The 22018-nt window shown below is 47.4% G+C and overlaps 2 long non-coding RNA genes across 2 annotated transcripts in view; one reads left to right on the forward strand and one right to left on the reverse strand.

The window, feature by feature from the left end:
- The window catches only part of LOC124520977 (uncharacterized), a 68265-nt gene that overhangs the window by 34683 nt on the left and 11564 nt on the right, over positions 1-22018 (forward strand). The window lies entirely within an intron of this gene.
- On the reverse strand, positions 1512-12564 carry LOC124520973 (uncharacterized). Its single transcript, XR_006964434.1, has 2 exons — positions 12437-12564; positions 1512-1761 (listed from the first exon to the last, which is right to left on the reverse strand). It is a non-coding gene; the product is annotated as an uncharacterized LOC124520973 (long non-coding RNA).

The following is a 22018-nucleotide window of genomic DNA, read 5'->3' on the forward strand; positions in this document are numbered from 1 at the left end:
GATATAGACGTGATATCCCTCAAAGGGTTTAAAGTCTAGATATCAGAGCTAGAGAGGGCCTGACCCTGACATATCATTGAGTCCAACCTACCTATATTACAGATGTGGAAAATGAGGCCCGGAGAAATTAAATGACTTGCCAAGGCACAATGTTGGTTTGTGGAGGAAGCGGGAATTGAACCAGGTCTCTGATGCTCAGCAGAAAACAGATCTTGGAGCCATACATTCTTAAGTTGAATCCCAGCTCTGCAACTTACTAGCTGTAACCTTGGCAAAGTTACTCTCTTTCCTTAGAAGTATAATAATAAATACTTCCTAGGTCAATAGGAGGATTAAATGAAATGATAATACATAAAGCACTTGACCCAGTGACTGTAAAGGAATAAAACCTCAATGGATAGGTTATTTGCTTTTACTATTGTTGATACGAGGAAAAGCCTTAGCAAAAAGGACAAAATGCTACATTCTATGTTGCTCTCAAATGATTAAATCCACACTTGTTACAGCCAGGATGGCCGAGGCTCTGTACCAAGTTGCAGACTTGTCCCAGGTCAGTTAGCTGCTCTGTGTTCCGGGCCCTCCCCACAGAAGGCACACGTAAAGGATTCTGCACCACCCTCTCACTCTGCTGTCTCTGCTCTCGGAGGTTCTGGCTGAGACATGACAGCTCTGATTTCTGTCAATCCTGCTCCACTAACTGGAGCCCCAGCTCCCTGTGAGATGAGGGTAACAGTAGAACCTACCTCATGGGGTTGTTGTGAGGGTTAAATGAACAAATCCCTAGTGCAGGGTAAGCCCTCAAGATACAGGAGCTATGATGTTGACCAGGCAAGCCATCTATCCCAGGGTGTCAGGAGACACAAAAAAGAATCAGCTGCGTTTTTCGCCGACAGGGTGCTTCAGTCCAGTGGGGGATAGTCAGAGGCCACGCCTTCCTTTCTATTTTTCCCCATGCTGTCACATTTCAGGCCCGGATTGGGGCCCAGGGGGCCAAGTGATTCTGACTGTTTGATCCTGCAGGGAAGCTGGCTCTAAAAATGACCAGGCCAGACCTGCTAGGTCTGAACCCACACCGACTCTCACCTCTTTTAGTGAGAAGCCCATTCCCAGCGCTGCAGAATCCCTGACTACCTCAGGCTGCTGGAGCCAAAGCATCACATGCTCTGAATAATAAGGCCATCCAGAAAGTTCCCTGCGGCGAGCTGGGCACCACACTCTGGTCTGCACCCTTGGGGCCAGGCAGCCAAAAATATCATAAAAGGCCTGCCCTCAAAGCCGAGCTCCTGTCCCCGGTATGCTGGAGCCATGGGGCACAGGGAGTTTCAATATCCAGTTCCTTCCTTTTCCTGATGCCTTCTCCTCTCAATGAAACCACGCATATTTTTCACCCAAGACCCTATTTTTACAGAGCCTAACAAAACATGTTCCCACTTGGCCCTGTGACCATCGGTCCCAATTTCCCCAACCCTAGAGAATGAAAACCATTAAGGATCAGAGAAAGGATTGCGAGATGAATGAAACCAGTTAAATGTATTTGGTTCTCCTGTAGAAGCAGGAGTGAAGTTGTTCTTTCAAGCCGGTATCAAAGCTGTCGACTTGTAGCTGCTCACAGGCTGCAGGCTGGAGACACAGCTGGTCAGATGGTGTATTTGCTACGCACAGCGATCTCTTCGTGGGCAGGGGCTATGTCTGCTTCCCCACTCTGCCCAGCACTCAGCACCCAACACAGTGCCTAGCACTGAATAGTCAATCAAAAAATACCTAGGAAGCGAATGAAGTTGCTTGGTCAGACAGTTAGCCGACGGGTTTAGATGTCTCTGTTGCACACTTTCATAACAGCCTGAACTGTTCCTTCTCAGTGCTTATCATGCTTGTAATTAAATAATTACATGTGCAATTATTTGTTTAATGTGTGCCTCCCTGACAAGACTGTCAGCAACCTGGAGGCAGGGACTGCCCCCAGTGTTGTTCACTATTCTATCCCCAGTGCTTGGAATGGGATTTGGCATATACCTGGCACTCAATGAGTATTTGTTGAATGAATAAATGAACACAGATGGCAAAGATGGCCACAGCCAGTGGGTCAACCCATCTGTCAATCTTGAGGGCCAACACTGCCGAAGGTGCTGAGTCCACTACCAGGCCAAAGGAAGCTGCCCTTAGGCCCTTTATTTCAAGATGCTGGCAGTGTTATGAGAAAGCGTAGGGAGGGGCGCCTAGGTGGCTCAGTCCATTGAGCGTCTGACCTGGGCTCAGGTCCTGATCTCGCAGTTTGTGGGTTCGAGCCCTGCATCAGGCTCTGTGCTAAAGGCTCAGAGCCCAAAGCCTGCTTCAGATTCTGTGTGTCTCTCTCTCTCTGCCCCTTTCCAGCTTGTGCTCTGTCTCTCTCTCTCTCTCAAAAATAAATAAACATTTTTTAAAAATTAAAAAAAAAAGAAAGCATAGGGAGAGGGGTTTGCTAATACCCAGGCTCAGCTGTTCTTAGAAAGAGCCTGCCCCCTAGGAAGTCTACCCATTTACAAGAGAGACAAAATGGAGTGGGAAGCAGCCTTTGTCTGCTGTTTAACTGGAGCCTTCTCTTTGCCTCTGGTTGGCGATTTGGGACAGTTGGCCTAGAAGTAGATGGACGATTTCAGCCTGGAGTTCATGGAATCTACTTCGCAGAGTTGTTATAGGACAAAAGGAGTAAATAGATGTGGAAATCTTAACCACAGGACCTAACAGTGCACCAGTGCTCAGGAATGCTATGTGGGGCTACTGTTGTTGCTCTCAATCCTCTGCCTCCCACGGCTGCCCTGTGATGAAGGGCACCTTGGATGGAGAACTTCACGGTGGAAGTCTGGTGATAGGTGCTGGGCTTCACCAGAGCATCTCCTGGGACCAACCTGACCACACAGCAGGCAAGAGGGAGTGAATCATCTAAGTGATAGAAAGACAACTCAAACTGACTTAGGCAAAAGTTGGCCAACACATCCCTTAAGTCCAGATAGCAGTCTTACTTCATGTACAGCTGGATCCAGGAGCTCCAATACTATCAGGATGTCTCCTCCCTGACTCCATCACTCCATACTGCTGTCTTCTGTACGAGCTCCAGTCTCAGAGAGGCTCAACACCCCACGTGGCTTACATCCCATCTCAAGTACCAGAAAAGAGAAAGTATCCCCTCTCCAAAGTTGAGATCAAACCCCCAGAATTGAGTCTCATTGGCTGTAATTGAGTCATATGACTACTCTGAAGCCACGACTATGGCCAGTGGTTGCAAGGCTCTGATGGCAGAGCGAGTCACATGCCCACCTCTAGGCAATAGGCTGGAGTCAGTTCGGTGGATGGGGAGGGGAGGGTCCCCAAGCAACATAGAGTTGTTGCCAGAGCAGGGAGAATGTTGCTGGGGCAGCAAAATAAATATGCACTGCAGATTGCAAACCCTCTCTTTAGGTCAGATGACAAGAGCAATGGTACAGTGAGACCAAACAAACGTCAATTCTGTCAGACAAATAAAGTGATAGGATCTGGAAGGATTCCCAGAGGGCAATGGGGCATTACTCAGACATGTGCCCCAAACCCTGTTTTATAGGGATCATACCAGGGTGCCTCACTTGCTTCAGGCACTAAAATAGGGGAGGCCCCCCAAAGTTAGTAACCTAGGTAAATAATACTTGAACACAATATTTTAAAAACCAAAATGAATGCAAAAAATCCATGATGAACAAAATTAGGAACTTAGCACCAAGCTTGGTATATAGTTCTCAATAAAAGTTTGCATTATCATTTTTCATTCTGGGAGATTCCTAAGAGTAAGTTTACTGAGGAATCATGCACTATGGCAATAGTACAGTCTCCATTCATTCAACACCTGTTTATTGCCTGTTTATTATGAATGTGGCACCACGAGAGAGATACAGTTCATCTGGATCCTACCCCGGGGAGCTCATAGTCTGTAATCTGAATGGCAAGACCCACTGGCAAACATCACCTCCAAATATTGTGATTCGTGTTTTAATGAAGGCCCAGAAACCTGCTATAGGAGCCCAGGGGAAGGAGCTTTTTAAAAACCTTTATGTATTTATAAAAAGGTATATACCTGTATGTGTGTGTGTGTGTATTTATATACATAATAGATATTTATAAAATAAATAAGTCCTGGGGCTATACCATACAGCATGGTGACTATAGTTATAATATTGTATATTAGGAAGTTGCTAAGAGAGTATATGTTAAAAGTTCTCATCACAAGAAAAAAAATTGTAACTATGCATGGTGATGGATGGTAATTAGACTTATTGTGGTGATCATTCTGCAATATATACATGGACCGAATCATGGGTTGTACACCTGAAATAATATACTGTTACATGTCAATTATATTCCAGTATTAAAAAACCCTTTTTAAGGAAATGTTGAAACATACAGAAAAGTAGAAAGAATTGTAAACTGAATACATATTGATCATGTAGATTCAACAACTGTAAACATTTCACCATATTTACCTCATCTCACTATATGTTAAATTTGTGGCCAAACCATTTTAAAGTGAATTACAGATATTCTAACACTTGAGCCCTAAACACTTAGCATGCATTTCCAAAAGCTATAAGAATTCTCCTTCCATAACCACAGTAGACTTATCTCAACTCACAAAATTAACAATAATTTCCTTACATCATCTAATATCCAATTCATAGTCAAATTCCCCCCATTGTGTAACAACATGGTCTTTATAGCTTTAAAAGAAAAGTGAACCAAGATACAATCAAGAATCACATGGGGGGCCTAGGTGGATCAGTCAGTTAAGCGTCAGACTTTGGCTCAGGTCATGATCTCAGTTTGTGGGTTTGAGCCCCTTGTCAGACTCTGTGCTGACAACTCAGAGCCTGGAGCCTGCTTTGGATTCTGTGTCTCCCTCTCTGCCCCTCTCCCGCTTGCACTCGCTCTCTCTCTCAAAAATAAATAAACGTTAAAATAAAAACTTTAAAAAGAATCACATCTCATATTTAGTTGTTGGACTCTTAGATCTCTTTAAATCTAGAACCTCCTCTCCTATTGCTTTTGCTTTGTTTTCACGACATTGACTTTTAAGAGATCATGCCAGCTGTCTTATAAATTGTCCCACATTCTGGATTTGTCTGGTTGCTTTTCTGGGTGTTATTTAATGTGTTCCTCTACCCCTGAAATTCCAGTAAACTGCAGCCAGCTCTAAAGACCTGATTATATTTACGCTCAACATTTTCGGCAAGAGCCAAAATAGGTAAAACTGTGAAGTCTACTGCATCCTATTGGGAGGCATGAAATGCTGGTTGTCCCACCACTGGGGATACTGTGTGGTCCCTGGGTTAAGGTGGTGACAGGCAGGTAGAGGAGGAAGCAACTGGGAAGGATGGTTTAAGTCTTCACAGTGACGTTTAAAAAAATTTTTTTAAATGTTTATTTATTTTTGAGAAAGAGACAGAGTGTGAGCCAAGGAGGGGCAGTGAGAGAGAAGGAGACACAAAATCGGAAGCAGGCACCAGGCTCTAGCTGTCAGCACAGAGCCAACGCGGGGCTCGAACCCACAAACCGTGAGGTCATGCCTTGAGCTGAAGTCTGGTGCTTAACTGACTAAGCCACCCAGGCGCCCCCACAGTGACATTTGAATAGGGCTTTAAAGGGTGTGTAGGAGCCTACCGGGTGGAGAAAAGGGAAGAGGAAGGGTTTTCCAGGTATACATGCAGGCACAGTGTTGGGAAAGAGAATGATTGGCTTTAGGAAGTAGGAGGTGGTAGCCAAATGTGGTTGAGAGCTGTCATAACAACACCAAGCACTTAGGGTGAGTTTACCATGTTCCAGGAACTATCCTAAGTGACTCATTTAATTCTTCACACAGTCCTATGGAATGGGTGCTACCACCCCCATGTTAAGGGTGTGGAGTCACAGTTGAGTGATATGTGGTAACTTGCCTAAGGTCACATAGCTAGAAACAGGCAGACTCGGGATTTGAATCTGGGTGCCTGACTCCTGGGCCTCTGCATTTAAAAATCACCAAGTTCTGTGTTGAGGTGACAGGGCAAAGCAGCTGGGGAGGCAGGTTGGGGGCAGGTGGAGACAGGCCTTCTAGTCACTCTGAGTTTGGGTGTTCTTCCCGCCGCAGTGGGGAGCCAGTGAAGGTTTCCGGGTTTGGGCATGGCTGTGTCTGGGAACGCACACCCTGGAACTCAGCCCTGTGAAGGATGAGTGGACAGCTGCTGGGGTGAGCTGTTAGGGGGAAGGGTGGGCGTCCCTTCAGGCGAGCGGGACCCTGGTGAACAGAGATCGAGGGAGGAATTCAAGTGTCTCCCGGACCTGTGCGCGGACCCTCAACTCTCCCGGGCGTCGGAGGGCTGGGGGAAGGGGTTAGAGGTGGGAAGAGGGGGTGGGGTGGGCTAGGTTCTGCGGGACGCCTGCAGCCTTCCCGTGCGCACGCAGCCACCGGGGCGGGCTGGAGCCGGCTGGGCGCGGCACTCCGGGACCCCAGCGCCCTGCGAGCCGCCCGGTTTCCACCGCATCTTCTCCCCGTCCCAGCAACTGGTCGGCCACATCGCGGTGAGTCGTGAGTGGCAAAGACCGGGTGGAGGGACCAGCTTTAACCTCCGAGAGCCAGCGGGCGGGGGGGAGCGACGGGCCCAGGATCAGTCAGATCTCAGCAGAGGCAGGACTAGAAGTTGCGTGGTGCCTCTTAATTCTAAATCCGCTGCTTTTTCAGGATGGAGTCTATTTCAGAATCAAAGAGGGATCAAGACAAAACCGCTTTGGACTAGCCACTGGGAATGCCAAACACTCTGGGGACTACCTCCTTTTTAAAATTTATTATCTCCCCATTTGAGGAAGCCTCTCTGAGGGACGGGGCGGCCACAGAAGCGGGGGTTCCGGGCAGACCCCTGGCTGGCTCCTGTGGCACAGCCCCTCAGCCAGTGCGTCTGTCATCCCCTCCTGGCCTGCGTGTCCCGAGGGGCACAACCAGTCGGGGAGGTGGGGGTGCCCACCGTGTTGGGGACTCCCAGCTGTCTGGGCTCTGGCTGTTCTCCCTTCAGCCTAGACAGGGAAGGTGCGGGGATGGAGTGGAACTGCTCTGGGGCCAGGCTGCCTGGTTCAAATCTCTGCCCTCACTCACCAGCCGTGCAACCTTGAGCTGAGCACTTCCCCCTCTCTGTGCTTCTATTTTTTCAAAATTTTTTTTGAAAATATTTTTAATGTTTATTTTGGAAAGACAGAGAGAGACAGAGCACAAGCAGGCGTGGGGCGGAGAGAGAGGGAGACACAGAATCTGAAGCAGGCTCCAGGCTCTGAGCTGTCAGCACAGAGCCCCACTGCGGGGCTTGAAGTCACGAACTGGAAGATCAGGACCTGAGCCAAAGTCGGACACTTGACCGACAGAGCCACCCAGGCACCCCCTATTTTTTCATTTTTAAATTGGTGAAAATAACAGTGCTTCCTAGGGTTTGGTATGAGGATTAAGTAACATAAGTATTCAAGAGCCTAGCAAGGTGCTTGCCACATGATAAAGGCTGGTTATTATTTTTATTTTTTAAATGTTTATTTATTTAGTGCATGGGGGGGGGCACAGAGTGAGGGAGAGAGAAAATCCCAAGCAAGCTCCATGCAGAACCCCAAACCAGGCTCCATCTGATCTGACTAACCCATGAGATCATGACCTGAGCTGAAATCAATTGTCCCACGCTTAACAGACTGAGCCATCCAAGGTTCCCCAAGCTGGTTATTATTATTAATCTGGGAGTCGGGAGGCTTGGATGCCTGGCACTCATTTACCTATGAATCGGACAAACATTCCAGATCCTGAATAAAACCTGCCTCCTCCACAAAGTCCACCCAGATTAACCGCACTGTTTAAAGCCTTCCTTGATTCACAGAATCTAAAGCACAGCTGACATGATCTAAACTAACTATAACTGGGGTGGGGAAGAGCAGCCTGGTTACCCCCTTCCCCACAGCACTAACCTAGACTCAGAAGGCTTGGGGGTTGTAGTGCAGCCCCCCACTAGCTACTTACTCGGATAACTCACTTCATCTTTGTGATTCAGTATCCTCTTTCAATTGGGGGTAATAATTCCTCTTTTATCTGTCTTGCAAGACAAAAAATTCAGATTCCTGGCTACTTTGAGAATGGAAGGAAACAAGCATATAAAATGTTTTTTTCAAAGCATATTTAATAACCCAGAAAAATGATGCCAACATGCAATGTTTACTTCTCCGTTGTAAATTTCTTATTTAAATTTTTTACAGAAAGATGCATTATTATATTCTCACGGTAAAACATTCATAGGATAATGTTCATCAAAAAAGGGCAATCAACTGTATATGAAATGTGACCCCTACTTCATTTTTTAAAAGTATAAATACACTGAAAAAAATAATAAAGGTGGGGAGCCTGGGTGGCTCAGTCCGTTAAGCATCCGACTTCAGCTCAGGTCGTGGTCTCGGGAGTTCGAGTGCCTCATCCGGCTCTGTGCTGACAGCTCAGAGCCTGGAGCCTGCTTCAGATTCTGTGGCTCCCTCTCCCTGCCCCTCCCCTGCTCGTGCTCTCTCTCTCTCTTTCAAAGAATAAATAAACATTAAAAAAATTTAAAAAAATAAAAATGAAGGTAAGGAAATCCACCAACATATTAACAGAGTTACCTCTGGGTGGCAGGATTACTGATGATTACCTTCACCTCTATTTTTCTAAATTTTCCTTTTTCTAATAAGTATACGATTTTTGTAAACAGAAGAAAACTACAGTTTTTTTTAAATGTGTTTGAAAACAATCAAGGCCAAGCAAAAGCAAGTTAGAGGTCACCTATGTGTGAGTAATCAGAAACCTTTTAAGATTAATATTCTGCCTTTAGGAAGCACCCTGTCTCCCGACCATGGGTCAGTCCACGTTTTATCTTCTTTGAAAGCCCCATGCAGAGCTCCCCACTCTTTTGGCTTCCAGAACTTCACCAGCCTCCTTGGCCCAGAGTTCCTGCTTATGAAGTCAGGCCTGGCTTGGCCAGGGCAGCTGTGGGCTGTGCTCTGTGGAGCCGTAGAAGACCCTGAAATCCCGGCCATTACCAGCTCACTTAGTTAACTGAGGAGGCCTGTTATTTACCAGTTCAAAAAAAGAGCTGGGGCATTCGTGCTCCCTCACTTTGGGTTATTATGCCTTTTCTGGGTGTTCTTTACAGGCCATGAGGAACTTCTGAGTCCCCCCACAGCTTTACTGTGATTTACAGCTAAAGGTTTACAGCTCAAAAACCTTCAATGGCTTCTCATTTCCTTCAGTTGGTATTTGCCAACTTCCTTAGTCTGGCATTTCAATGCCTGTACCCTCTGAACCAAGTTTCCTTACATCTCCAGTGGGTCAATCAAATGGTCTTCTAGCCAGCTGCACAGTGGGCCACGAAGGAAGAGTAATGAGCAAGGAAAGCTGGGTGTAAGAACGCACTGGGGAAAGGTAGGGGCTGTGGTGAACTCCAGCAAGCACAGACTTTCCAAAGGGGCTGTCACTTTTCAGTGCCAGTCAATTGTTCGTTGGTGGCATCTTCCAGTTTTTTAAAGAAGATCAGGAAATCCGGATCTTTATGTGAAATCTCATGATTTTAAAAAAAATATTGGCAGCTAATTCACAAAACACATTTAGCCAGTCTGCTGATGGTAATTTGTGACTGGTCATAGGAACACACTGAACTCTTCTCTCTCTCTATACCTTTGCTTTTGCTGTTCCCACTGCCAAGAACACCGTCCCACCCATCTGAATCTGGTGAACTCCACCTATTCTGTCAGGTCCAGCTAAAACACCTCTTCCATGAGCACCCCTGGATGACCTCTGCTGGAAGGGACATCTCCCTCCTTGGGGCTGCACCAGTCATTCAGCTCTGTGCCTGTCCATCTCATGCCATAGCTATTTCCACGAGTCTGATCTCCCCTGGTAGATAATGAGCTCCTGAAATATTCAACAAATATTTATGGAGCACCTGCTTTGTTGCAGGCACCAGGCTAAGCACTGGGAATCCAGAACTAGATGGATAGACGTTGCCTTGATGGAATATAGAGTCTACTACAGGGGGAAGATTTTAAATAAACCATTCCCAAGATACCTAATTCCAATTGTGATGAGTTTTATGAAGTTAAGAAAGTTTATAAAGGAGCTTAATCCAGGCAGGAGGATTAAGCAGGTCACGAGGCAGCTTGGGGGAAGGAAGCATTAGCACTCGGGCTGCTACATAAGGTTGCATAGTTTGTATACTGCACAAAGGTAACCAGCTGAGAGGGCAGGCGAGAGCTGCTTGCTTGCCCAAGCTGTGCCCTTTTCTAATTTGCAGAAAGGCAGGGGACAGTGTTTAGTTCCTCTGACCCCCCGACCTCCCTCCCCCACCCAGCCAAAAGCTGCTCTAAATAAATGTAGAATCTAAGTAAAAATGGTGACTTCCCTATTTATGTGCAGCCTCAAGAGATGGAATTGTTCTCCCTTTCTACCAGAATATACCCCCGAAATCCTTACTTGAAAGATTCTGGGGGTCAAGGAGGGCATCTCTGAGGAAGTGACATTGGAATTGAGGCTGCAGGATAAGAGGCCAGGCAGGTAGAAGTATGAGGAACAACAGCATGTGCCAGGCCTCTGAGGAAAGTACTGTGGCAGACACCTAATAAATGTCCAGCATGAGACAGAGAGGGGAAGGACAGGAAGGGGTGGGCTGGGTAGTGATCATACCATGCATGGCCTAGGCCATATTAGGGGGGTTGATTTTTATCCTGAAATGTCTTATATACTCCCCCTCTCGAACCATGCTACTGATGGGTGTCACCGCTCATGGGCAGGCCCATAGAGTGCACGATACCAGAAACTACCTTTACAGAGCATCCATCATGAACCGTACACTATGCTGGGGCCACGTGTCCAGTCCATTCTTCCTTTCCCAGCCTCCTAAGGAAGTAAGTATTCTCAGTATTTTCTGATTCCAGTTGCACAGATGAAGAAAACTGAGGCCCACAGAGGATGAGCCATCTGCCCAACATTACCTGGCAACTCAGGGGTGGGCAGGGATCTACACCCAGGTCTGCGGGATTCTGAGCCCCTCCTTTGGGTTACCATGTAGCAATGACCCTCATGAATAAACAGAAGGCACAAGGAGTCCAGAGCCTTTGCCGGTCAGGGTGGGGACTCGGGACTTGCAGTATTGGCATCATCTGGAAACTTGTCAGAAGTGTAGGCTTTGCAAGTTCTATCCCAGTACCACTGACTTAGAATCTGCATTTTACAAGACCCCTGTACACATCACAGGCTGAGAAGCACTAGAAAGCAGCCCAAGCAATAATAACCCTTCCACAACAGCCTAGTGTCTCGCAGGCCAGGTCTCCTGTGACTTGAAAACAGCTTATTATAACCAAATTTGTCAGAATTGCCAACTGTTCCATCCATCCACCTGCCCCAGTTTTGCCTTCTGTTGTGACTCCAAGAGAAAGACTCTTAGAATATACCATCAACTCCAGGGAGGGGTTTCTGCTCAATTTCTTTCTATGATCTCACCCAGGAATAAATATAAAGCTGTTTGACCCTTCTCCGGGCTAATTTCTGCTCCAAATCATCTTCCATTGGGGGCCCACTCTGACCCCCAGATCATGTTCTGGGACCCACCTTTCACAAGACAATTCCCTTTCTCTGTCTGCATATCTGAGGAGGCAAAATGGCTTGTCAGAAAAGATTAATGGGTGAGAAAAAGCTGGAATCTCTTTAGCATTAAGGCCACATGTTGTGTGACTCTGGGAAACTTCCACCTCCACTTCCTCACCGGCATCTGAGAAATGGGTAGCTTGGACAGAACTAGGAGTCGCTAGATCAAGGGTTTGGCAGGTAACATAAAGGAAGTTGAGTGGCCTAGGTGAAATAGAAAAGGATAGAAGGAGATGAAACAGAAATAGTGGGGACTGTGGCAATGACTGAAGGCAATGCCCTGACTAAAAAAGGCAGCTACACCTAGCATTAGGCAACTGTTGTCCTGGGAAATAGGGGTCCAGTGTTGTTAGGGATTCTAATTTCTCAAGTGTTGCGAATCTGATTTTCCCACTCTGTGAAATATCATATGGTTTTTCAATGCTGGCATCTGGCTAAAAATTAGACACTCTGTGGGTCACATAAGAGATCAGGAGTACGGCACATCTGCCCGTGGGCCGTCAGCTTGAGATGCCTGGCCTGGATGCCACCCTAATGTGGTAAGCTTAGGACTCCATTCTACGTGTAGATCTTTTAGAATGCCGCAAAGCGGCTGCTGCAAGAGCGGCCGAATCCGCGCCCTCCGGGGCTGGCCACCCCTCCCCACCGCGGCCCCGGCCCCCATCGGTGCCCCCTCCCAGGCCTCTCCGGCAGAGGGGCTTGCACGGGGACTCCGACCCGTTCGCGGTGCCGGTGATGGGGCGCACGACGTCGCTTTCTTCTCACTCTCCCTACCTGCTCGCCCGCTGCCGCCGTACGCCGCAGCGATGACTCAGCCTCCGGCGGCCCTGGCGCGGCGGGGGAGGGGCGAGGGCGAGGGTGGGGAGGAGAGGGAGGAGGAAGGAGGGTAGACGGGAAAGGGAGGGGGCTGAGAGGCGGCAGAGGAGGGAGGGGGGAGGAGAGGGGCGGAGCAGAGGGGAAGGAGGGGGAGAGGCGGAGAGGAGGAGTGGGAGGGCGGAGAGGGGAGGCGAGAGGAGAGAAAGGGGCGGGGCTCCGGGAGGCCGAAGCCCCACCCCCCCGCTGCTGGGGGCCTGCGGACTGCTGGCTAGCAGGGTGCGGGAAGCGGGGTGGAGAATAGTGGAGGGGCGCGGCTGGGAGGAGAAGGGAGGGTCGTATGCTACCCCCCATTGATCCCCTCTCTCGAAAGCGCTTGTGGAAGTACACCCCCTAGCCACACCCACAGGCCACCCTTGCCCTTGCTGGAGCAGTGCCAGGGAATGCACCTTTAGCCACGGACCTTTTAAAAGTGAGCACCTTCAGGTGGGGGCCTTGGGTCCTGGGCTGTTAGAGACCGAGATGAAAGAGCCGGAGCCCTGCATCCTGGGGCCTTGCGGGTGGGAGAAAACCTACGTCGCCTATCCACAAGTGCAAATTTAAAGGGAGAAATGATCTAGTGGCACATTGTGCTGGGCTTACACAAGTAAGTAGCTGGAAACACAAGGTGGGATTTGGAAGGTGCCCTAAGGAAGTTTCCTTAGCAACTTTCTGATAATATAAATGAATCTATGAATGAATAAAACGTGCTGTGGGAACATACTTGTGTGTCTATGAGGGGCTAATGTCTTTATGTGTGTTCATGTGTGTTTGGGAGGATGTATAGGAGTGTGTGTGTGTCTTGGGTGATGTATGTACTCGTATGTTTATGCATGTAAGTGCATTGATAGCTTCGTATGCATCTGTGTGCCCAGAATGTGTCTTTGTGTATATGTATAGGTGTTTATGTGCCTTAATATTAAACTTGTGTGTCGGTGAGATCTAGGGGCACGCCTGAGTTTGTATGTAAATATATATATGTACAAGAATTTATATATTTGTGTATGTGACTACGTACTCCTTGGGTGTGTATTGCTTTTATGTGTCAATGTCATATGTGGGCAGGGCCGGGGAGCGGGAGAGCATGTGTCTTGGTGAGACTGTGTTATGGTGATGTGTCTGTGTGTATGAGAATACATTTGGGTCTGACCAGGGCTCCAGTATGTCTTGAGGCTGCAAGTGTGTGTCTGTGTGATGAATGAGAACGTATGTGTTTTTCGGAGTCTGTATGGATGTAACTATGTGTGTGTCTTGATGTATCTCTGTAGCTATCCTGCGGATTCCGTCTGAGATAAGGAGCATGTGATTCTTTGTTTCCAGTTTTATTGAAAAATAATTAACACACATTGTGTAAGTTGAAGGTGTGCAGCATGATGGCTTGATTTACATATATTGTCAAATGATTACCACAATAGGTTCAGCTAACATCCATCTTCTTATGTAGATACAATTAAAAGAAAAGAAAGAAGAAAAAAGGAAAAAAATTTTCTCCATGTGGTGAAAACTCTTAGGATTTACTCGTAACAATGTTCTGAGGTATCATACAGGAGTGTTAGCTATAGTCATCATGTGGTACATTACATCCCTAGTCTAACTGGAAGTTTATATTTTTTGGACCACCTTCCTCCATTTCCCCCTCTGCCCCCCACTTTGGTAACCACAAGTCTGATCTCTTTTTCTATCAGTTGTTTTTTATTTTTGTTTTTAGAGTCCACATTTAAGTGAGATTATACAGTATTTATGTTTCTTTGACTTATTTCACTTAGCATAATGTCTTCAAGATCCAGCCAGGTTGTGGCAAATGATAGGATTTCCTTGTTTTTTTTAAGGATCATGTGCTTTTTTTTTTTTTTTTTTTTACTGTTTATTTATTTTTGAAAGACGAGCATGAGCAGGGGAGGAGCAGAGAGAGAGGGAGACACAGAATCTGAAGCAGGCTCCAGGCTCTGAGCTGTCAGCACAGAGCCCCATGAGAGGCTCAAACCCACGAACTGTGAGATCATGAACTGAGTGGAAGTCAGATGCTTAACCAACTGAGCCACCTAGGTGCCCCACGGGTAATTCTTTAAGTTTACATCTTTATTTTGAAGGGGGGAGGGACAGGGAGGGAGGGGGACAGAGGGTCCAAAGCAGGCTCTGAGCTGTCAGCACAGAGCCTGACGTGGGGCTTGAACCCACAAGCCTTGAGATTATGACCTGAGCCGAGGGCAGACACCGAACAGACTGAGCTACCCAGGCGCCCCATGGCCATGTGATTCTTAAGGGTTGGGCTAGTGGAGGTGCTTCTTGGAGGAAGAGGCCCTTGGCGGGCATGGGGTGGGGACCATGGAAGTAGGAAAAAGATCTGGTTGTGCCAGCCCAGTGACCATCCAGAGTAGTGACAGGTTGGGCCAACAATGTAGGCTAAAGCAAGACCTTGAATGCCAAAATGATTCTTTGCGGCCTCCTTGGGCCCTCCCAGGTGCTTGGTCTGTTTCTCTAGTGGCCTCCTCACTGTTTATCTTGCCAGTGCTCTTCTGCAGAGTGCACGTCCTTGGTAATTAACAATAGCAACATTATGGTGCACTCACTGTATGCTAGACCCCCAAAGTCATGAATGGGCATTGGTTCAGTTCTGTGAGGCAGAAATCTAATATCCCCAGTTTTACAGAGGGGAAACTGAGTTGGTCAAGTGCCTATTCCTGTTTACACAGCTAAGAAGGTGCCTCTGGTGCCTCGGACTCCAGAGGCTGCCTCCTTCTCAACTGCTAGACCAGGGTCTTGCAAGCTTGGCATTATTAACATTTGAGGCCAGATAATCCAGTGATGCGGGGCTGCGCTGGGCACTGTGGGATGTCCAGCAGCATCGTCAGTCTCTACACACTGGATGCCAGTAGCAACTCCCTCCCCAGTTGTGACAAGCAAGATGTCTCCAGATAGTTCCAAATGTCGGGACGTCTGGGTGGGGCAGTCGGTTAAGTGTCCGACTTCAGCCAGGTCATGATCTCGCGGTCTGTGAGTTCGAGCCCCGCGTCGGGCTCTGTGCTGACATCTCAGAGCCTGGAGCCGGGAGCCTGCTTCTGCTTCTGTGTCTCCCTCTCTCTCTGCCCCTAACCCACTCGCATTCTGTCTCTGTCTCTCTCAAAAATAAATCAACATTAGATAGTTCCAAATGTCCCCTGGGGACAGAATCACCCCTCCCCCCCCGACTGAGAACCACTGCCCCCCTGGATAAATGTTTCCTGAGGGGCTGCACTGTCTCCACCAGGTCCAGTGGCTGCAGCTGTCATGGCGACCCTCATTTTCATGCAGGTAGCCCCTTCCCTTTGCCACAAACAGAAGGTTTACCAGCTGGGCCACCTTGTTCAGCAACTGAACCTCTATGCACCCCAGCCACAGAAAGCTTGGCACTTCAGTGATACCTCTACAGCCCTTACTATTATCGTTCAAGTCACAGGGGTTTCCTGGGGTGCGAATGTGGAGAAAGAAGGCCCCACGCCAGCCAGCTCTCTGGCCCAGAGCTATAAATGCTGCTGCTGCTTCTGCGAGTTTGCTTTCCTGGTTCAGTGAGAATACAATGCTATAGTGTTGAGCCAAAACTGGTCCCGTTTGACGCTATCATCATTATGCAGTTTCATTTTTGCAAATAAAACAGCCTGACTCTCCCCATCAGCAGAGCCTGGTTTTAACGAGCAAGAGCTACATTACAGCCAGAGCAGGTGCTCAGGAAAGGCAAGGTGGAGCCATTAGCAGGGCTCTGCCTGTCCAGGCTTGGGCAGGGCATCCATGCTGCTGGGCAAGGGCCTGGATGGCAGCTGGAGGGGAGAGCCGTAGCAGTGCCAGGCAAGCAGGAGGCCTCAGGCTCCTGCTACAGACAAGACAGAGGCGACAACACCTGCAGAGGACTTTCACACCACTCCTGTCTCTGGCACTCCGGAAACTTTCATCTCTTGCCTGTGTGTTCCTGTACTGTGCTATCTCTCCCTGCACTCCTATTCTCCTGCAATCCCCGCGGTGTTCTATGTTCACAGGGCCTCCGTCCATTTCCTCTTGGGGGGCTGTAGAGCAAGGTGGTTAAAGACGGAGGTTCTGGCACCTCACTACCTGAGTCTGTGTGACCTTGGACAAGGCACTTCACCTCTCTGTGCCTCAGCTTCCTCATGTCTAGAGTGGGGATACTGAGAGGCCCTATCTGGTAGGGCTAAATGAGATAGTACACGTAAAGGATACAAGACATCTACTGAGCCCTGAATAAATAGCAGCTACCACTATTGCTGTGATTCTTGATGAACAATGAATGCAAATGAGCACTTATTTATTTGCCGGGCCCTGTGCTAAGCCCCGGACAATTTTTTTCTCATTGGATCCCTTCAACAGCTCTGGAAGGAAAGTGCTATTATTAGCCTCACAGCAGAGAAAGGAAGCTCAGATACCATCATGCTAAGTGACTTACTCAGGGTGACAGAGCTAAGATGAATCTGAACCTGAGTGTTGTCACTGCAAAGTCTAACCACCCTGATCTTCTCCGCTGAAAGCAGATTTCTCCATAGGAAGGGGGGCTCCTCTCCAGCTGGGGTGTGCAGAGGAAATATGGGAGGCATGGAGAAGGCAGGGAGGTGCCTGGGCAGAAGGAGGGGGTCGGCTTAAAAGTTGCCCTTTTTCAGCTTTTGATGAAATCCCTAGCACAGTGGACTGTGGTCTCATGACCTCCGAGGGGTGGTGCCAAGTTTTTATCAGTGTATGAAGTTTATTTTTATTCTGAGCCAGGGTATATATTGTTCTGGTGCTTTTTGTTTGAATTGGGTTGTAGGAAAGGTACAGAACGCCATCACAGGGACAGACGGGAGGCCCGTTTTAGAGCTGATGCCAGAGAAAGATGGGGTGCTTATCAGGAGCTGTGAGAACGTGGCCAGGTGAGCGTATAAGAGAGGATGGTCTGTGCCGAAGTGTTCTTCCAACTCTCGGGGACCAAGAGAGTCATGTGGCAATTGTTTTGTTTTCCTTTAAAGATATCCAAGGTATCATTTTTCCTTGTGCTGTGATTGTGTAATTGTATTAGTTACCTATTGCTATGTAGCAAACGATCCCAAACCTTAGTGGCTTAAAACAATTATTTATTATCTCCCAAGTTCCTGTGGATCAGGAATTCAGGAGTGAGTTAGCTGCACGGGCTCTGGCTTGTAGTCGCTCATGGAGTACTAAGGTAGGTGCTAGCATAGATCTTTTGTAAAAGCAAAGTGGCATAATGCAACCTTTCCAAAAGTAAGGGATGACTATATATGGACATACGATTAGTTAACTATTTCCCCTATTGTTGTGTACTCGGCTTCTAAGTTTTTCTTGTTACCAATGAGGTTTCAGTGAACATCTTTGGAGCCCGGAGCTCATCACATGCTGAGGGCTGTCCTAGGTACCTATTGTTTGTGTACCTCATTTAATCCTTCACCAGACAAAGGAAACTCAGCCAGACAACGACACTTTCAGGCTTTTGTCTAACTCAGAGTGCTTTTTAAGGATGGAGAATTCCTTGTTTTCTCAGCCCTAAAGTTCTTTATTCCACTAGGGCCCCTGAGGAGTACTTATCTTGCAATCTGCAAACCTGTGTTTAAAAAAAGGACAGGTCCTGGGGCGCCTGGGTGGCTCAGTCGGTTAAGCATCTGACTTCGGCTCAGGTCATGATGTTATGGTTTGTGAGTTCGAGCCCCGCGTCGGGCTCTGGGCTGACAGCTCAGAGCCTGCTTCAGGTTCTGTGTCTCCCTCTCTCTCTCTCTGCCTCTCCCCCAGTTGCACTCTGTCTCTCTGTCTCAAAAATAAATAAACAATAATAATAATAAAAAGGACAGCTTATCACTAGGCTCACAGTAGGTAGGGCCCACCAGACATGGCCCTGTAGCAGGCAGGATAGGCCAGGTTATGCTGCAGTGACAAACAACCCCGAGATAAGGGCTTAAGGCATTGGTCATGGGGTCGCCATAGGTTCTGTTGTGTGTTGTCCCCAACCTGAACACTGCCAGTTGCCGTTCCAGGAGGCAAGAGAGAATGTAGTCAAAGGCACACTGGCTCCTCAAGCTTCACCTGGAAGTGACTTGTTACTTCCTCTCACTCTTTTTTTTTTTTTTTTTGATGAAGCAAATCCTATAGGCTTAACTCTAAAGGGGAAGTGACGTGTGTTCTCCCGTGTGCCCCAAGTGGAGAGAACTGGAATATTTGGTGAACAGCACGGATGACTGCCACAGGCCTTGTCCTCTGTTGATCACTGAAAACAGTCTGGCAATCCTAACCACATTTTGGAATAACGAAGTCCAGACCAGGAGTGCCCAGGGGTCTCTTAGCATTCTGTCCCTGAGGAAAGACCCTTGCCTGTAAACCCCCTCTTGCCCATACTGTGAAGCCCAGCTGCCTTGAATCTCTGGGGCCCCAGGATATAAGGAGAACAGAGGAGTCTGGGTCCAGGGACACAGTTGGATCCCACCCGTGACCAGGGGTACGGTGGTGGAGCTCTGAATTCTGAACTGTATTTGTCAGAGTGACTATGGGTCTGTGCTGTTGGGTAGTAGAAAGGGCATTTGACTCCTCTGTGACCTTGGAAATGTCATCTGGAAACAACCTACATGGACCTCAAAGGGGAATGGATATACCAGCTAGAATACTAAATACTAAAGAGAAATGATTCCGAGTATATATGTATGCAGATATACCTAGAAAACATAATGCTGAGAAGGGAGGGAAAAAAGCAAGTGGTGGAATGATATGATATGTGCAGTTTGATGCCATTTATGTAATTTTGAAATACATACGCTAAACAATACTGCCCATATTGTGTTTTGCATACGATAGTCGATAGTGGATAGTGGGCTGGCTGAGGGGCCGTGGGGAGGAGGGACGGGGCAGAGATGGGGGCAAACGGGGCGTTGAGTCTATTTGTAATTAAAAAAATTAAAACACAGGATTAAGCAAATATAACTAATTCTTAACAGTTGTCAATTCTGAGGAGGAGACTTGGATGTTTGTAATATTACTGTTTGTATTTTTTGTGTGTTTTTAGAATGCAAGCTTGTGTTTTTAGAAGGCTCATCTTGCTAGGTCTCAGTTTCCCCATCTCTAAAATAAGGTAGTTCATCTAGAACAGTGGATGGGTATCAGATAACAGGACTTCACAGACCAATGAAATTACAGGCAAAAAAATGGGAACAGGGATGTCCATTTAAAATTTTTCCCAGAATAGATTTTAAAAAATGAATGATCTATTCTGATCATGATTTCAGAGAAAGAACACTTTAATGTGAAACTAGTGGGAAGGACACAATCACAGAATAGAGAGTTGAATAAGATTTTAGTCTTGTTTTCCAGTAACTTAGTGAAAGAAACACGTACTCACTGTAGAACATTTGGAAAATGTATTACTAACAGAATAAAAATTACCCATCTTTATTCTTAACACCCAGAGGGGGTAATTACCATTAACATTTCAGCTCTTTCTTCACAGTATTTATTAAACAGATCTAGTGGGTGTATTTGTAATTTATATGTGGCTTCTGTGCCTTCTTATTGTAAAAGCAATACATTAATGGAAATTTAGAAAAAAAAACAAAAGGAAATGGAGATATTAATATTAATAGGCTTTCTCCCATATTAATTTTTCTCATCTCACCTTAAATCAAAGAAAACTTCCACAAACAGGTGTTTAGAAATAATAATAAGAAAGAATAATAATAAATGGTATTTGTTGAGCCTTCCTATGTGCCAAACCTTGTGCTAAAAGCTACAGAGGGCTCATCCCACTTTGTCCTCACCACAAGCCTGAAGTGGAAACTATTATTGTCCCATTTTACAGATATGGAAGTTGAAGTTCAGAAAGGTGAAGTAAAAGCTTGCTCAAGGGGCACCTGGGTGGCTCAGTCGGTTAAGCCTCCTACTCTTGATTTCAGCTCAGGTCATGATCTCATGGTTTCATGGGATCTAGCCCTGCATCAAGCTCTGCACTACAGCGTGGAGCCTGCTTCGGATTCCTTCTCTGCCTTTCTCTTTCTCTCAAAATAAATAAATAAACACACAAAAAAATTTTGCTTGAAGTTATACATCTGGAACCCGACGTACAGAGAGGTTAAGCAAACCGTGTCAGTTCCCACTTTACCTCCAGGTGATTTGTTCTCTGCCTACCCTGTGCCCTGAGAACCCGCAAGGTAGCCTGCCCTGAGTCTGAAGTTCAGTCCAAGGTCAGGGGACAAAGGGGCAGGTCCCAGTGACATGCAGTCAGGGGTGTGGTGGCCCCAACCAGAGGCTTCTCTGAGAGGTGCTCTTGGGGCTCAGCAATGGGGGTAGAACTTGTTCTTCTAATCAGCCAAGGCCATCTAGTCCTCTCTCTGAATCAGCCCCGAGGGGGGGCTTTGGTCCAGGGTCAACCCACCCAGGAGTCCTTGGGAAAGCTCAGGTTAGCCTGCTCATGAACTGTCCTGTCTTCAGGTTTGGTCCCCAACTCCTGTGTCTCAAGAACCAGGCAGGGGCACCCTTTATTCCTTCATGTTCATTCATTCACCTGCTCTGGACAGTACGCCTGCCCCATGCCAGGTGCTGCGGTGAGTGTTGGGGGTCTGCTGAGGGTCAAGAAGAAGAGATTCCTGCCCCCACAGGGTTCAGTCTTGGGAAGAGAGTTTACAGGTAGAAGGAGAGATGGCCCTAGGTGCCTGCCGTTTGCTCTCGGCACTGGTTCCAGACAGGCGACCTCAGTCCATCCGTGGGCAGACTGGGACAGCGCATGCCGCTGGGCCGCTGGGCCTCTGGGCCGCTGGGCGCAGGGGTGGTGAAGCCCGAAGCTCACACAATCTTAGGAGCCTTCCTTAGGAAGACGAGTGCAAGACATGCAATTCTAGATATGAAATTAGTGCCAACGGGAATGTTTACTTAGCACGTGAGAAGAAAGCACAGCAAATAACATAGTTTTTAAAGCGACCAATTCCGTAAACATCACAAAATCCAAATAAATAACACTTTCACTAATTAACTGCCTGACACACCTCTGTTATACTTCATCTTACATTTTTGGCCCCACACCCTCTGATCACTGTGTGAATGCATTTTGAGGGCCCCTCCCAGGGGAAGTGTGAGAGCTAGTGAGGGGCTCTGACAGGTTTAAGCTTCGTTAGCTTTTTACTAAACCCTATATTTAATTCTCTACTTCATTGAATCCTCAGAACAATCCTATTTTGTAGGCACCGTGATTACCCCCATTTCATAGATAGAGCAACTGAGGCTTAGAAGGGCACTGGGTTGTCCCAGGTCATCTGCTCTCCACTGTGACCTTCACACTATCTTGTCCTACATACCTTGGGTTTGGTGAATAAACTCAGACACATCCCCAGCCCAAAGTGCTCCCACGCTAGAAAGAGAAGGCAAGATTTGAAACCTGGAAAAAATGAAGTGCTATTTTTTTTTAATGTTTATTTTATTTTTGAGAGAGAGAGAGAGAGCGAGAGCGCAGGGGAGGGGCAGAGAGAGGGAGACACAAAACTGGAAGTAGGCCCCAGG

Source organism: Lynx rufus, unplaced genomic scaffold (assembly GCF_022079265.1).
Source record: "Lynx rufus isolate CCGP_SWC_20201006 ecotype Redwood Valley unplaced genomic scaffold, mLynRuf1.p SCAF_1, whole genome shotgun sequence".
NCBI classification, from domain to species: Eukaryota; Metazoa; Chordata; class Mammalia; order Carnivora; family Felidae; genus Lynx; species Lynx rufus.